General features: G+C 39.7%; 1 pseudogene; it reads left to right on the top strand.

Moving 5' to 3' along the window:
- Positions 1-1,168: 1,168 nt before the first annotated feature.
- Positions 1,169-15,009, top strand: LOC122208801 (annotated as a pseudogene).
- Positions 15,010-16,004: the final 995 nt, after the last annotated feature.

Raw genomic sequence — 16,004 nt, 5'->3', positions numbered from 1 at the left:
AAACAATAAGATACCTAAGGAATAAACCTAATAGGTAAAATATCTGTATTCTGAAAACTATAGAAGACTCATGAAAGAAATTGAAGAAGACACGAAGAAATGGAAAAACATTCCATGCTCATAGATTGGAAGAACAAACATTGTTAAAATGTCGATACTACCCAAAGCAATCTACACATTAAATGCAATCTCTATCAAAATACTACCAGCATTTTTCACAAAGCTGGAAGAAACAGTCCTAAAATTCGCATGGAACCACAAAAGAACCCAAACAGCCACAGCAATCCTGAAAAAGAAAAACAAAACTGGATGCATCATGATTCCAGATTTCAAGCTATATTGCAAAGCTGTAGTCATCAAGACAGTATGGTGTACACACACACACACACATACACACACACACACACACACACACACACACACAGATCAATGAAACATAATAGAAAGCCCATAAATGGACCCACAACTATATGGTAAACTCATCTTCAAGAAAGCAGGGAAGAATATCCAATGGAAAAAAAAGACAGACATCAACATCATTCAACAAAGACAGACATCAACATTCAACAAATGATGTTGGGAACCTGGACAACTAAACACAGAAGAATGAACCTGGAACACTTTTTAACACAATGCACAAAAATAAATTCAAATGAATGGAAGATCTAAATGTGATACAGGAAACCATCAAAATTCTAGAGGAGAACACAGGGGGCAACCTCTTTGACCTTGGCCGCAGCCACTTCTTATTAGACACGTTGCTGAAAGCAAGAGAAACAAAATCAAGTATGAACCATTGGGACCTCATCAAGGTAAAAAGCTTTTGCACAGCAAAAGAAACAATCAATAAGACTAAAAGGCAGCCTCCTGAATGGGAGAAGATATTTGCAAGCAACATATCGGATAAAGGGTTAGTATCCAAAATCTATAAAGAACTTCCCAAACCCAACAGCCAAAAAATAAATAACTCAGTTAAGAACTGGGCAGAATACATGATAGACACTTTCCTAAAGAAGACATCCAGATGGCCAACAGACACATGAAAAGATGCTCAACATCACTTGTCATCAGGAAAATACAAATCAAAACCACAAGGAGATACTACCACATATCTGTCAGAATGGCTAAAATTAACAACGCAAGGGGGAAAAAAAAGATGTTGGCGAGGATGCAGAGAAAGGGGAATCCTCTTGCGCTGTTGGCGGAAATGAAATCTGGTGTGGCCCCTCTGGAGAACAGTATGGAGTTTCCTTTAAAAACTGAAAATAGGACTACCTTATTATCCAGCAATTACACTATTAGGTAGGTATTTACCCAAAGGATACAAAAATACAGATTTGAAGGGGTCCATGCACACCAATGTTTATAGCAGCATTATCAACAATAGCCAAACTTTGAAAAATGTCCATCAATTGATGAAGGATAAAGATGTGGCATACACATACACAATGAAATATTACTCTGTCATCAAAAAGAATAAAATATCTCCATTTGCAACAATGTGGATGGAGCTAGAATGTACTATGCTAAGTGAAGTAAGTTAATCAAAGAAAGACAAACACCATGTAATTTCACTAATATGTAGAATTTAAGAAACAAAACAGATGAACATATGGGAAGTGGGATGGGGGGGAGGAGAGAGGGAAACGTACCACAAGAGACTCTAAAGGATAGAGTACAAACTGAGGGTTGATGGAGGAAGGTGGGTGGAAGATGGGCTAGATGGGTGATGGGTACTAAGGTGGGCACATGTTGGGATAAGCAGTGGGTGTTGTTTGTAGGTGATGAATCACTGAGTTCTACTCCTGAAACCAAGATTGCACTGTATGTTAACTAAATAAAATCTAAATAAAGAAAAATAAATAATACATACACGGACACCCCCCCCCAAATATTCTGTCTCTCTCTGCCTCTTTCCCCCACTTGTGTGCTTTCTTGCTCTCAAATAAAAATTCTTTTGCACAGCGGATGAAATAATCAACAAAACTGAAGGCAACCAACAGAATGGGAGAAGATATTTGCTAATGACATATCAGATAAAGGGTTAGTATCTGAAATCTACCAACTTATCAAACTCAACACCCCCCAAACAAAATAGTCCAGTGAAAAAATAGGCACAAGACATGAATAGACATTTTTCCAAAGAAGACATCCATATGGCTAACAGACACGTGAAAAGATGCTCAACTTCACTCATCAGGGAAATACTAATCAAAACCACAATGAGATACCACCGCACACCTGTCAGAATGGCTAAAATGAACAACCCAGGCAACAGATGTTGGCAAGGATATGGAGAAGGGCAAACCCTTTTGCACTGCTGATGGGAATGCAAACTGGTGCAGTCATTCTGCAAAACAGTATGGAGGTTCCTCAAAAAATTAAAAGTAGAACTACCCTACGACCCAGCATTTGCACTACTAGGTATTTACTTAAAGGATTCGAAGGGACACAGGCACCCCAATGTTTATAGCAGCACTATCAACAATAGCCAAATTAAGGAAAGAGCCCAAATGTCCATGGACTGTTGAATGGATCAAGAAGACATAGTGTTTGTGTGTGTGTGTGTACACACACACACACACACACACACACACACACACACACACACACACACAATGGAGTATTACTTGGCGACCAAAAAGAATGAAAGCTTGCCATTTGCAATAATGTGGATGGAACTAGAGTGTTTTATGCTAAGCGAAATAAGTCAGGGAAAGACAAGTATCATAGGATTTCACGCATATGTGGAATTTAAGAAACAAAATAGATGAACATAGGGGAAGGGAGGGAAAAAGAAGATAAAAACAGAGTGAGGCAAACCATAAGAGACTCTTAAATACAGAGAACAAACTGAGGGTTGCTTGAAGGGAGGTGGGTGGGGGGATGGGTGAAATCGATGTTGGGCATTAAGGAGGGCACTTTTCAAGATGAACACTGAGTGTCATATGTAAGAGATGAATCACTGGGTTCTAGTCCTGAAGCTAAGACTATGCTGTATGTTAGCTAACTTGAATTTAAAAAAAAAAAAAAAAAAAAAAGGAGACTCCTAAATACAGAGAACAAACTGTTGGCTGCCAGAGGGGAGGTGGAGTGGGGAGATGGGTGAAGGGAATTACAAGGTATGAATGTCCAGTTATAAAAATAAATTATGGGGATGAAAATTACAAGAATATAGTCAATAATACTGTAATAATTTTGTATGGTGACAGATGGTAACTACACTTACCATGGTGAGCATTGTATAACATATAGAATTACCAAATCACTATGTTGAACACCTGAAAGTAATCTTGTGTATCAACCGTACTTTAATTTTTAAAAAATCAGTTTAGTAGAGGATGGCCAATAATTTATTTCGGGCTAAGACCGAAGATGATCTGAAATCTCTTTCATGAGACTACTTGTTAAATCTGGAAGGTAACAAGAGCTGAGGAATCCTAGCTACCTGAACACACATTTTTATCTCAAATTGGCAACTACTTTGCACATCTGTATTACCTGGTTCACTGGTCCCTGTAAATATGGGAATCTCTCCAGACAAATGAAGAATATACAAGGGAAGGAAAAGCTATGGAAAAGATCGTGGTGTGTAGTCTTCACCCTACCTAAGGGACTTGGGACAAGATTCATGGTCTTGGTAATTTCTCTTGTTTCTTTCTTTTCTTTTTAATGTTTACTTTTGAGATAGAGACAGAGTGTGAGAGAAGGAGGGGCAGAGAGAGGGGGGAGACAGAATCCAAAGCAGTATCCAGGCTCTGAGCTATCAGCACAGAGCTTGAGGCGGGGTTCTAACTCATGAGCTGTGAGATCATGACCTGAAGTCGGATGTTTAACAAACTCAGTCACACAGGCACCCCCAGGTGTCCCTTTATATTCTGTTTCTTTCAATCGGTATCAATAATTACATCCATTTCAGAGATGTGTGTTATCAGCTGGGTCAATGAACATATGCCTAGCAGAATACCTAGTATGTTAATTTCCCATAATATCTACATTGGTCTACAGATTGCTTTGGCCAGATCTTATAATAAAGCTTCATGCTTATAATCTAGTCTAGTTTAAGCACTTTCTTTGGGTGGGTATAATCCCCTTGGGTGGCTACTTTCATAAGACTTAGTAGGATGGAGGACAATGGAGGAGGATTGAAGAATCAAAGTCAGAAGACCAGACCCACATCCAATCCATCACCGGTCTTATAGCTTCCAGATCTGAAAACTGGATCTTTGGGGATAGAGAAGTCACTTAGAAAAATCAGGCTTCCTAAAAACTTCCCCCATCCTTACCCACTACTCACAGTTTCATCTAATGTCGGTCTTCTCACACAGATCTTTGTGATGGAGCTTTTGAAAGATTCTGTTATTTCAGATGTGCTATGCCTCATAAGAGGTGGTCAACATGTTAACCAGATATTGTTTGACTTACCATAGATCAAGCCTTGGGGTCTGTGGCAGTCCAATCTCCACTCAGTGTCTACAGATTCCTTTTTTTTTTTAATGTTTATTTTTGAGACAGAGAGAGACAGAGCATGAACGGGGGAGGAGCAGAGAGAGACACACACAGAATCCGAAGCAGGCTCCAGGCTCTGAGCTGTCAGCACAGAGCCCGATGAGGGGCTCGAACTCACAGACCTTGAGATCGTGACCTGAGCCGAAGTCAGACGCTTAACCGACTGAGCCACCCAGGCGCCCCTAGAGATTCCTTTTTATTGAGTTTATCTTGATACCACAGTAGGTCAAAGTCAGTAGGACCCAACTCTACCATCTTGTGTCTCAGGGAGGGTCAGACTTAGGATCTTAGGATCAAGGAATATAGGATCTAGAACATAAATATGGGATCAGGGACTCACACTACACAGCACCATCGGGGCACTGGGTGGCTCACTTTATTAAGCATCCAACTCTTGATTTCACTTCAGGTTATGATCTTAGAGTTAGTGACATTGAGCCCCACATCAGGCTCTGCACTGACAGCGGGGAACCTGCTTGGGATTCTCTCTTCCTTTCTCTCTCTCTCTCTCTCTCTCTCTCTGCCCCTCCCCTGCTTAAGCTCTCTCAAAAATAAACATTAAAAAACTACACAGAACCATCTATTCATTCAAAGTTGACATAGAAGATTCCTGTGGTCTGATATGAGCTGCAGTTTTATAATCTGTTAATCATAGGTCTGAACTCTTTCTGGAACAATGATCTTAACAACAGACTTGGTAAACTTTTGAGTTGAGATAAATGTGGAGTATCAGTCCTAACACTTTCTGGGGGAAGGCAGACATCAGTTTCTGTAACATGGTGGTTCTTTTATGACTATCGTCCTTAATAGCCCATAAAAACACAAATGTTTTTGTGTACATGGTGTAGACATGTGTCCATCTGCAATGCCATCATGAATTCATATTGAAATGAAGGTGCATGCGTTAAATTAATGATGCTGATAAGGCTGTCTAACATTCAGGAGAAAATAGGAGCCACCACCACCACCAACTCCAGGTAAACAAATTAGTTAGCTGCATTTTTAAGAAATAGGATTGGGAGGCACCTTGGTGATTCAGTTCAACATCAGACTCTTGATTTTGGTTCAGATGATGATCTCATGGTTCATGGGATCAAGTCCTGTGACTGGCTCCGTGCTGAGTGTGGAGGGTGCTTAAGATGCTCTCTTTCCCTTGGGGCTCCTTAGTGGCTCAGTCAGTTAAGCGTCCAACTTCAGCTCAGGTCATGATCTCACAGCTCATGAGTTAGAGCCCTATGTCAGCCTCTGTGCTGACAGCCTGGAGCCTGCTTTGTCTTCTGTGTCTTCCTCTCTTTATGCCCTTCCTTCACTTGTGTTCAGTCTCTCAAAAATAAATTAAAAGGTGAAAAAAAAATATTCTCTCTCTGCCACTTGCCTGCCCACCTACACACACTCACTCTCAAAATAAATGAACTTACAAAGGTAAGAAATAGGTACCCGTCTTTCTATGCCTGACTTATTTCACTTAGCATAATACCCTCCAGTTCCATATGTTGGGATGAGCACTGGGTGTTGTATGGAAACCAATTTGACAGTAAATTTCATATATTAAAAAAAATAAAATAAATAAAAAATAAACATAAAAAAAAAAATAAGTTACATTTAATGTATAAAAAAAGAGATGCACATGTGTACCAGTTTTAGTACACCATCTCCAGCAATGAGTATGTTTTAAACATTTTATTAATTTATTTTTAAAAAATTTAAAATGTTTTCATTTATTTTTGAGACAGAGCATGAGCAGGGGAGGGGCAGAGAGAGAAGGAGACACAGAATCTGAAGATGGCTCCAGGCTCTGAGCTGTCAGCACAGAGCCCGACGCGGGGCTCGAACTCACGGACTGTGAGATCATTACCTGAGCTGAAGTCGGACACCCAACCGACTGAGCCACCCAGGTGCCCCAACATTAATTTAATAGAAAACAACGAATGTTATTGTTCTTCTATTTTGTAGATTTTAATTATTGTTGAGGTTTTCCTATGATTTTGAGTGTAGAGTCCCTCATTCAGTATTGTCATAGAATGTTCCAAGACAGAGTGAGCACCAGGCTCGTGGATGGCAAATATAATAAAGATGTGCACATTAAAGAAAAAATAAGATTGGCATTTAAAAAAACAGGCATAAAAGTTTAAAAAAACCCACAGGCATGTATTCTGAGGGGGAAAATGTATACATAGAAGCAATAAGCTAATAGAGAATACCCAACAACCAAAGTAAGCCAAATTAGCCTTACTTCAGGAGCTCTGTTAATCAGTGGGAAAACACTGCCAATTATATATAGAAGTTGGAAATAGAGATAAGAAATTAAAAATAGTTATATGCAAGATATAGCTAAACTATTCAGAGCAGTGTACCTTATGGTTCAGAAAAAGACGTTTATTCAAGTAAGCTGAAAAGAAGCATTGCAGTGTGGTCAGATGGGCATATAGATTGTTGGTGTCAAACAGTGATATCCCTTTAGGAAAGCAGACAGTATTAAAAGCTTTTCCTCAATTTAACTATCTTGGACTCAGTTCCTCTTCTAGGAGCCTATCAAGTAGAACCACTAGGTGTCAATCTTATGTAATACAGAATTCTTTAAGTTGTCCAATGGATTGTATAAAATCAGAAACTGAAGATTGACAACAGAGCATGATTAAATATACCTAGTGTATCAATGTTGTGCACTATAAACTCAAATTCAGACTTTCTAAGAATACTTAACAAGTTCTCCTACTTCCAGTTTTAGGAAAATCAAAGTTGTGTAAGAGACTAGTGTTTATAAAGTCTGTCTCCTTTCTTAGACAAACATCACTAGAAGGAAGTAAATTTGCTTAACATTGGTTATGTTTGTATAGCATGGATAACTGTTTCTGGTTTTAAATCTTGGTTCTAAGAGCTTTTCGATGAATAGAAGTTTATTATGCAGTGAAGAAAGTTAAATCCCATGAAATCCACTCTTCCCCCTGAATCCCTCCTTTGACTTCTATTTTACACCATCCTCTGTCATTGAACTTCCTCCTTGGGGTTTAGATTCTTTTTAACAGTTGAGATGGGGTCCAATGCCCACACAAGGTTTCAACAAGGAAAATGAATGCAGAAGGATTGAAGTATCCTGACTGAATCATGTGGCTGAATAACTGAGGACCCGACAGTTACATACTGAGCACCTTAGACCAGACCTTCTCAAGAATTGTTGCCCAGAAGAATCACTTGAGTTCATAAAAAAACCAAAAAAAAAAAAACAAAAACAAAAAAAAAAAAAAAAACAACCCTGTTAATGTTAAATAGAAAATGGAGACCAAACTTGAAAATTCCCTGGGGCAAATTCTACAACACAAGAAAAGACAGGTGTTGGCAAGGATGCAGAGAAAGGGGAACCCTCTTGCATGGTTGGTGGGAATGCAACCTGGTGCAGCCACTGTGGAGAACAGTTTGGAGACTCCTCAAGAAATTAAAAACAATACCCAATGATCCAGCAATTGCACTACCAGGTACTTACCCAAAGAATACAAAAATACTAATTCAAAGGGATACATGTACCTTAATGTTTATAGAAGCATTATCAGCAATAGCCAAATTATGGAAAGAACCCAAGTGTCTATCAACCAATTACTGGATAAAGAAGATGTGATGTATATAGATGATGGATATATATAATAGAATATTACTCAGCCAGAAAAAAAGTCTTTCCATTTGCAAGGACATGAATGGAACTCGAGAGTATAATGCTAAGTGAAATAAGTCAGAGAAAGTCAAATACCATACAATTTCACTCATATGTGGAATTTAACAAAACAAAGGAGCCAAGGAAAAGAGAGAGAGGCAAGCCAAGTAACAGATACTTAACTATAGAGAACAAACTGATGGGTACCAGAGGGTGCGGGCATGTGTTAAATAGCTGATGGAGACTAAGGAGAGCACTTGCCATGATGAGCACTGAGTGTCTGAGGCAAGTGTCAAATCACTGTATTGTACACCTGAAACTATTATCACGCTGTATGTTAATCAACTGGAATTTGAGTAAAAAGTTTTAAAATAAAAATGTTTTTAAGAAGAAAATTCCCTGGGCAGAAGAAACCACTTAAACCACATCAGCAAAACTAAATCTACCTTATTTCATGAACATAAGTGAAACTGAAGTTGTTTCTTGCAAACACCTCTGATAACCATAGAAGAAATTTAACGTCGATGGTGAGCACTTATGGAGAGCACAGAGTTATAGAGTTGTTGAATCACTATGTCGTACACCTGAAACTAATGTAACATTGTAGGTTAATCATACATCAGTTTAAACATTCAAGAGTTTCTTTTTTTTTTAAGAAACTTAAGCCATCTACCTAAAAACGTGTAAGATTATCACTTTGAAACCATTCCCTGCCATCTGGAGATCCTCTCCAGAATAACCAACCATTGTAAAGGTTAACTAACTCCTCATTTTCGCTTTATACGCTGTAACGTCATTCACCTGAGCTTCATGAGTTTTGAATTTGAAAGCTCCCAGTTCGAAAACCATTCTTAAATGCACAATAAGCTCTTTCTGAATCTATTTTACAAATTTGGTGGTTTTAATTTTTCTATGTCTGCTTTTCTTTTCTTTCTTCTTCTTCTTCTTTTTTTTTTTTTTTAACACTCCCAATGCCCAGAAATATCCAGACCTGTTAAACAAGATGCTTTGAAAGTTAGACCCAGGAATCCATCTTTTCTTACAATTCCCCCAAATAACTTCCACACGCAGCCAAAATTGAGAGCCAGCGCCTTAGAACACAGTTGAGGATCCCTCAGAGTAGAGAAGCTATAGCTCACCCTTAAAATATCCTCTAACATTGCAGTCACTAAATAGAAGGATGGTGTCCATGGTAAAGCCACAAACATGAGTTTCTGCTTAAAAAAAAAAAACAGCGTGGAAAAAAAAAAACCTGAGAGAATTGGAAAATTTCAGTAACAACATAAATAACAGGATTTTAAAAATCAAAATGAACAAATTGGCAAGAATGGTAACTCACCAACCCGGACACCAATCTCCTGGGCCAGTTCCTAAAGCAAGCAAGCCAGGGAAGTGAGAAGAGAAGGTCAACACCCACCCAGAGATGGGTGGGCGGGTTAATTCCTCCCCTTTTTATTGACTGAGGGAGGTTCTGGATAACCAGGTTCACAATGGAAGGGAAACACTGCTTCACCTGGGCTTTTGTGCCTCAACTGTTTTTCTCCACGTAGACCTTTCTTCTCAGGTCTGCTGATAACAAGACAGTACAGACCCAGCTTGTGATGTTGGCGCTCTTGGGGAATCTGGCAAAGAACCCCCAAAACAATTGACTGGGGCAGTGCCAAAGAAAAAGAACTTCTCCGCTTATAATCTTAACTTCAGATAACTGTCTGTTCCATGATCCACATAAGGTGAATATTCCATGCATTCTGCATCAAGGTCTGGCAAGGGGCCTTTCCAGTATAAGAGATTGTGGAGCAGTACAATCATGGGTAAATTTAACAGGTGATGGGATTCATAGAGGCCCTGCCTAGATCCCAAACCCTGAGGTCGCCAGATTTGCTGCACAGCTGGAATCACCTGACATCTCTCACGCTGACTGAGGATTTGCTCCCACCTGCAGGCGCCCTGCTTTCATCAGCAGAGGGTATGCTCTGGGTATGACTAGTAAATGTAATTCTTCATATTTCACAGATTACAGAAGGAAACAAATATGATCACCTTAACAGATGAAAAAAAAGGTAAATCTAGAAGATTCCATGTCTATTTGTGCTCTTAGATGTATCTTTGTAAATTAGGAAAGAAAGGAATTTCCTTAACCCATTCCAAAAGAACATTAAAAAAAAAAAAAAAAGAAAGAAAAGTAGTCAAAACCTCATAACGGAAAAATGATGACAGAATACCTTTTAGGATATGAGACAAACATACCCTCTGTCCCCAATCTTATTTCAATGTAGTACTGAAACAGAAGTTGATTCAGTGGGACAAGAAAAGGGACTTGGAAAGAGGAGGCAAATTTGAGATTATATGAAATAATTTGGTATATCTGTACAAACTCCATCCCCACAAATCTATGGAAAAACTGTTTGAATTAATATTGTATTGTATACTTGAAAGTTGTTAAGAGAGTAGCTCTTAAGTGTTCTCACCACACAAACACCCACAAAAGGTAATTATGAGATGTGGTGGCAGTGTGAGTTGATCCTATGGTGGCAATCATTCTGCAGTATATTAGTATATCGGATCAACATCCTAAGCCCTTCAACTTACACATTGTCCTATGTCAATTATATCTCGATAAGGCTGGAAAAAAAAATGTTACTAAGCTTTTAAATGGCACTTTTATGAATATAAAAATTCATGTGCATTTCCATAAATAAATCTAGTTAGAATTTGAAATTTAAAAGGATATCATAAGTCAGTCAGAGAAAGATAAATATCATATGATTTCACGTATATGTGAAATTTAAGAAACACAACAGATGAACATAGGGGAAGGGTAGGAAAAAGAAGATAAAAAGACAGAGGGAGGCAAACCATAAAAGATTCTTAAATACAGAGAATGGACTGAGGGTTGCTGGAGGGGAGGTGTGGGGGGGGGGATGGGTTAAACAGGTGATTGGCATTAAAGAGGACACTTGTTGGAATGAGTGCTGGGTATCATATGTAAGTGATGAATGACTAGGTTCTACTCCTGAAACCAATACTAATTGTATGTTTACTAACTTACATTTACATTTTTAAAAAAATTGGATATCACTGAACAAAAAAAACTTGGCTTTATTGAATTCCATTTCACCTCTTAGCTATCTTGATAGGATCCAAGATTGTATTTGTCTATCTGAAGAACTATCTTCTAACAACTAGTATGGCTTTTTCATCAGATAGAAAACTGTTATCTTGAGTTAATAATCCTCCAACTACTTTAGTTAGCAGCCTACCATTAAAAGGTATTCTTTTTTTTGACCATTTGTAAACTCTATAATATTCATATGTTGGTACTATTATTGTTGGTCTTTGCAACTGAGATTGGATGTTATAAACATGTCCCTTTGATATTCTTCTAGGGCTTATGAACGTCAAGTGTTTTTGAAATGTATATAATATTTAAAATGACACATTGGAAGTAACCTGGAAAAAAAAGGTGTCGTACGCAATAAAAGGCATCCAAGGAAGAAGTAAAACTTTCACTATTTGCAGATGACATATTACTCTATGTAGAAAACCCTAAAGACTCAACGAAAAAAAAAACTAGTAGAACTGGTAAATGAATTCAGTAAAGTTGCAGGATACAAAATCAATATGCAGAAATCTGTTGCATTTGCATACACTGTTAATGAAGTAGCAGAAAGAGAAATCAAGAAAACAATCCCATTAACAATTGCATCAAAAAGAATAAAATACCCAGGAATAAACTTAACCAAGGAGGTGAAAGACCTGTACTCTGAAAACTGTCAGTCACTTATGAAAGAAATTAACGAGGACACAAATGGAAAAACATTCCATGTTCATGGATTGGAAGAAAAATATTGTGAAAATGTCCATACGACCCAAAGCAGTCTACAGATTCAATGTAATCCTTATCAAAATACCAACAGCATTTTTCACAGAACTAGAACAAATAATACTAACATTTGGATAGAAACACAAAAGACCCCCAATAACCAAAGCAATCTTGAGAAAGAAAACAAAACAGGAAGTGTCACAATCCCAGATTTCAGGATATACTACAAAATTATAAAAATTAAAAGAGTATGGTGCTGGCACAAAAATAGACACATCAATTCTGATCAATAGAACAGAGTAAAGAGCCCAGAAATAAACTCATGATTATATCATCAATTAATCTTCCACAGGGAGGCAAAAATATATAATGTGAAAAGAATCTTTTCAACAAATGGCATTGGGAAAACTAGACAGCTAGATTCAAAAGAACAAAACTGGACCACTTTCTCACACCATACACAAAAGTAAATTCAAAATGGATTCAAGACCTGTGAGATGTAAAACCATAAAATTCCTAGGAGAAAATATAGACAGTACTCTTTCTCACATCAGCCATAGAAATATTTTTCTATATATGTCTCCTCAGGCAAGGAAAATAAAAAAATTAAACCATTGGGATGACATCAAAATAAAACGTTTTTGCACATCGCAGGACACCATCAACAAAGCAAAAAGACAACCTACTGACTGGAAGAAGATGCTTGCAAATGATATATCTAATAAGGGGCTAATATCCAAAATATATAAAGAACTTATACAACTCAACACCAAAAATACCCCCAAAGAATCTAGATTAAAATGGACAGAAGACATGAATAGACGTTTTCCCGAAGAAGATATACAGATGGCCAATAAACACATGAAAATATGTTCAACATCACTCATCATCAGGGAAATGCAACTCAAAACCACAATGAGATATCACCTTACACCTGTTAGGAGGGCTAGACTCAAAAGGTAAGGAATTACAAGTGTTGGTGAGGATGTGGAGAAAAAGAAATCTTTGTGCACTATTGGTGGGAATGCAAGCTGGTGCAGGCACTGTGGAAAACAGCATGGAGATTCCTCAAAAAATTAGAAGTAGAATTACCATATGATAATACCATTTGATATTTACCCAAAGAAAAGAAAAACACCAATTGGAAAAGATTATGTGCACCCTTGTTTATTGCAGTATTATTATTATTATTATTATTATTGCCAAGATATGGAAGCAATCCAAGCATCCATTGATGAATGGATAAAGAAGATGTAGTACACACACACACACACACACACACACACACACACGCACATGCACACAGGAATGTTAGTTGGCCATAGAAAGGATGAGATCTTCCTATCTGCAGCAACATGGATGGATTAGGGAGTATAATGCTAAGTGAAACAAGTCAGTTAAAGACAAATACCATATGATTTCACTCATGCGAAATTTAAGAGACGAATGAACAAAGAAGAAAGAAGACAAACCCAAAAACAGACTCTTAAATACGGAGCGCAAACTGGTGTTTGCCAGGTGAGAGGTCGGTGGGGGGAGTGGGTGACATAGGGGAAGGGGATTAAGAGCACACTTCTCATGATGATCACTGAGGAAGGTACAGAATTGTGGAAGCACTCACTGTACTCGAATTATAATTGAAAATTAAGAAAGAATGTCCTACTCAATGACAAGAAAAATATAAAATCACAAGAAATAAACCTAATACAATATTATAAGCCTTAATGGATAAAGTATGAAGTTTTATTGATAGACACATAAAAATTGTGACAAATGAAGAATTACACTAAATTCTTGTATGTGAATGATCATTATTATAAGGATGTCAATACTCTCCGTATCCACCTCTATATTCAGTAAATTGCTAATCCCAACAGAAATTTTTGTGCAGCTATTCTGAAGTGTATGGAGACAGAGGGAGTTAGTGTAAACCATGCTACTCCCAGAGCACAACAAAGTGTGGGAGAGGGGATGTTGATTGAATTGGGTGGACCTTACAAAGATTTCACTTAAAAGCTCTAGTAATTGGTGCACAGACCGTGAACTGGCCTCCAGCCAGAACTGAAGCTACAAGGTGGCATCAGCTCCCTCCATCAAATGCTGCCTCAGGCACTGGGACTGTGGCCACCTCCCCCTGCATGACGCCCCTGGATGTGGGGAAGGCACACTTGCAGGCTGTGTCCCTCAGTGGCCAGTTAGCTGAGGCCTCCCTCCAGACTCTGGAGCCACTGCTATGCCAAATTGCTCTCCTCTCTCTGGTCCACAGGGAGGTGCCTCCTATCTGCAGTGGTGTTCTGGAGCCCCTGTACTTGTACCCAAATGGTGCACTTCATGCCACCTTGTTTCAGGACTGTGCTTGCCTCACTGGCATCGTGGATACCTCTGTGAAGACTGTAGGACAGAAGAGGACCCTGTGGACTGGCCTCCCAGCCACCCGTGTTAGCCACTGCCATCTCCTTCACTGCCTGTGACCAACTGAAGGCCTTCCTTTGTGGTCAAGCCCTGACTCCTGACTTCTTTGCACCCATGGTGGCTGGCACACTAGCCCACTTGTAGCTGGTGCAGACCAAGCTGTAGGCTCAGCCCGTGTCACACCGGGAGCTTGGTGCCTGTGCCCAGCTGCCATGGCTCAGGTTGGCTGGCACTCACTGAGGCCAGGGTCCTGCTACCCTTTAGGATGTGCCCTTCTCAACCCTGTCCTGGTTCAACTACAGCTGGTGAGCAGATGGATGAGTGGGCTCTGGCCAAAACACCAGACATCTGTGGGAATCATCAGTTTTGTGGCTGGCAGCCTCTAAGGGATAGTGGTGGCCATCCTGACTCCATGCCACCTCACACTGGGAGCAGTCGCGGCTGTGAGTGACGTCTGCTGTGGAAGATCCTGGCTGAACCAGGCACCACGGGACTCTTTGCAGGCTCTGTTCCAGCGGTCATCAAGGCCACCCCCTCCTGTGCCATAATGATCAGCACTTATCAGGTTAGCAAAAGCTTCTTCCAGAGGCTCAACAGAGAACAGCCTCTGGACTCTTAAAAGGAGCCAGAGGACAAGGACCACATCTCTTCCATGGTTGAGGGTGGGGCAGAAGAAGACTGAGCCAAGTGCCTTGTCCTCAGCACTGAGGGGAGGGGCCTCATTTCCCTTCCTTCTCAACTATGAGCTCCTGGGGTAGGGAGCTGTCCCTCTAGGCCTGCTCTGGCCCCCCTAAAACAGCTTTCTTCCTTCTGTTCCTCATTCCCAAGCCCCAAAGATAATCACATTTCCGCCCCCACTCCCACTAAGTTCAAGACCAAATCTGCTAACTTCCCCCTCCCCTCTCACAAGTTTCCTGTGTGTTTGCTGTAGCTGGGTCTGCCCATATCCCCACCCCCGCCACCCCCCACCCGGAGCCACAAAACTCTGGGCCTGGTGTAGTCTGTACCCATCACTTGAGTCTATTCCTTGAGTCTAAAGATGATGAACTTCCACAAACAAAAACAAAACAAAAAAAGGAAAAAAAGTCTATAGTAATTAAGACTTATTGGGACATGGATGGACAAATGAATCAATAGAACAAAAGATCCCAGAAGCAAAGGCAATCAATATAAAAAGTTGCTTCTTGGGGCGCCTGGGTGGCGCAGTCGGTTAAGCGTCCGACTTCAGCCAGGTCACGATCTCGCGGTCTGTGAGTTCGAGCCCCGCGTCAGGCTCTGGGCTGATGGCTCGGAGCCTGGAGCCTGTTTCCGATTCTGTGTCTCCCTCTCTCTCTGCCCCTCCCCCGTTCATGCTCTGTCTCTCTCTGTCCCAAAAATAAATAAAAAACGTTGAAAAAAAAAAAATTTTAAAAAGTTGCTTCTTAACAGATTGCTGTGCAGCGGGAAAGGCAAACTATTCATTACATGGACATCCAGATGGCCAACTGACACATGAAAAAATGCTCAACATCACTCATCATCAGGGAAACACAAATCAAAACCACAATGAGGTACCACCTTACGCCTGTCAGAATGGCTAACATTAACACCTCACGCAACAACAGATGTTGGCAA

Source organism: Panthera leo, chromosome E2, assembly GCF_018350215.1.
Source record: "Panthera leo isolate Ple1 chromosome E2, P.leo_Ple1_pat1.1, whole genome shotgun sequence".
Lineage (NCBI taxonomy): Eukaryota > Metazoa > Chordata > Mammalia > Carnivora > Felidae > Panthera > Panthera leo.
This window is presented reverse-complemented; position numbering and strand designations above follow the sequence as displayed.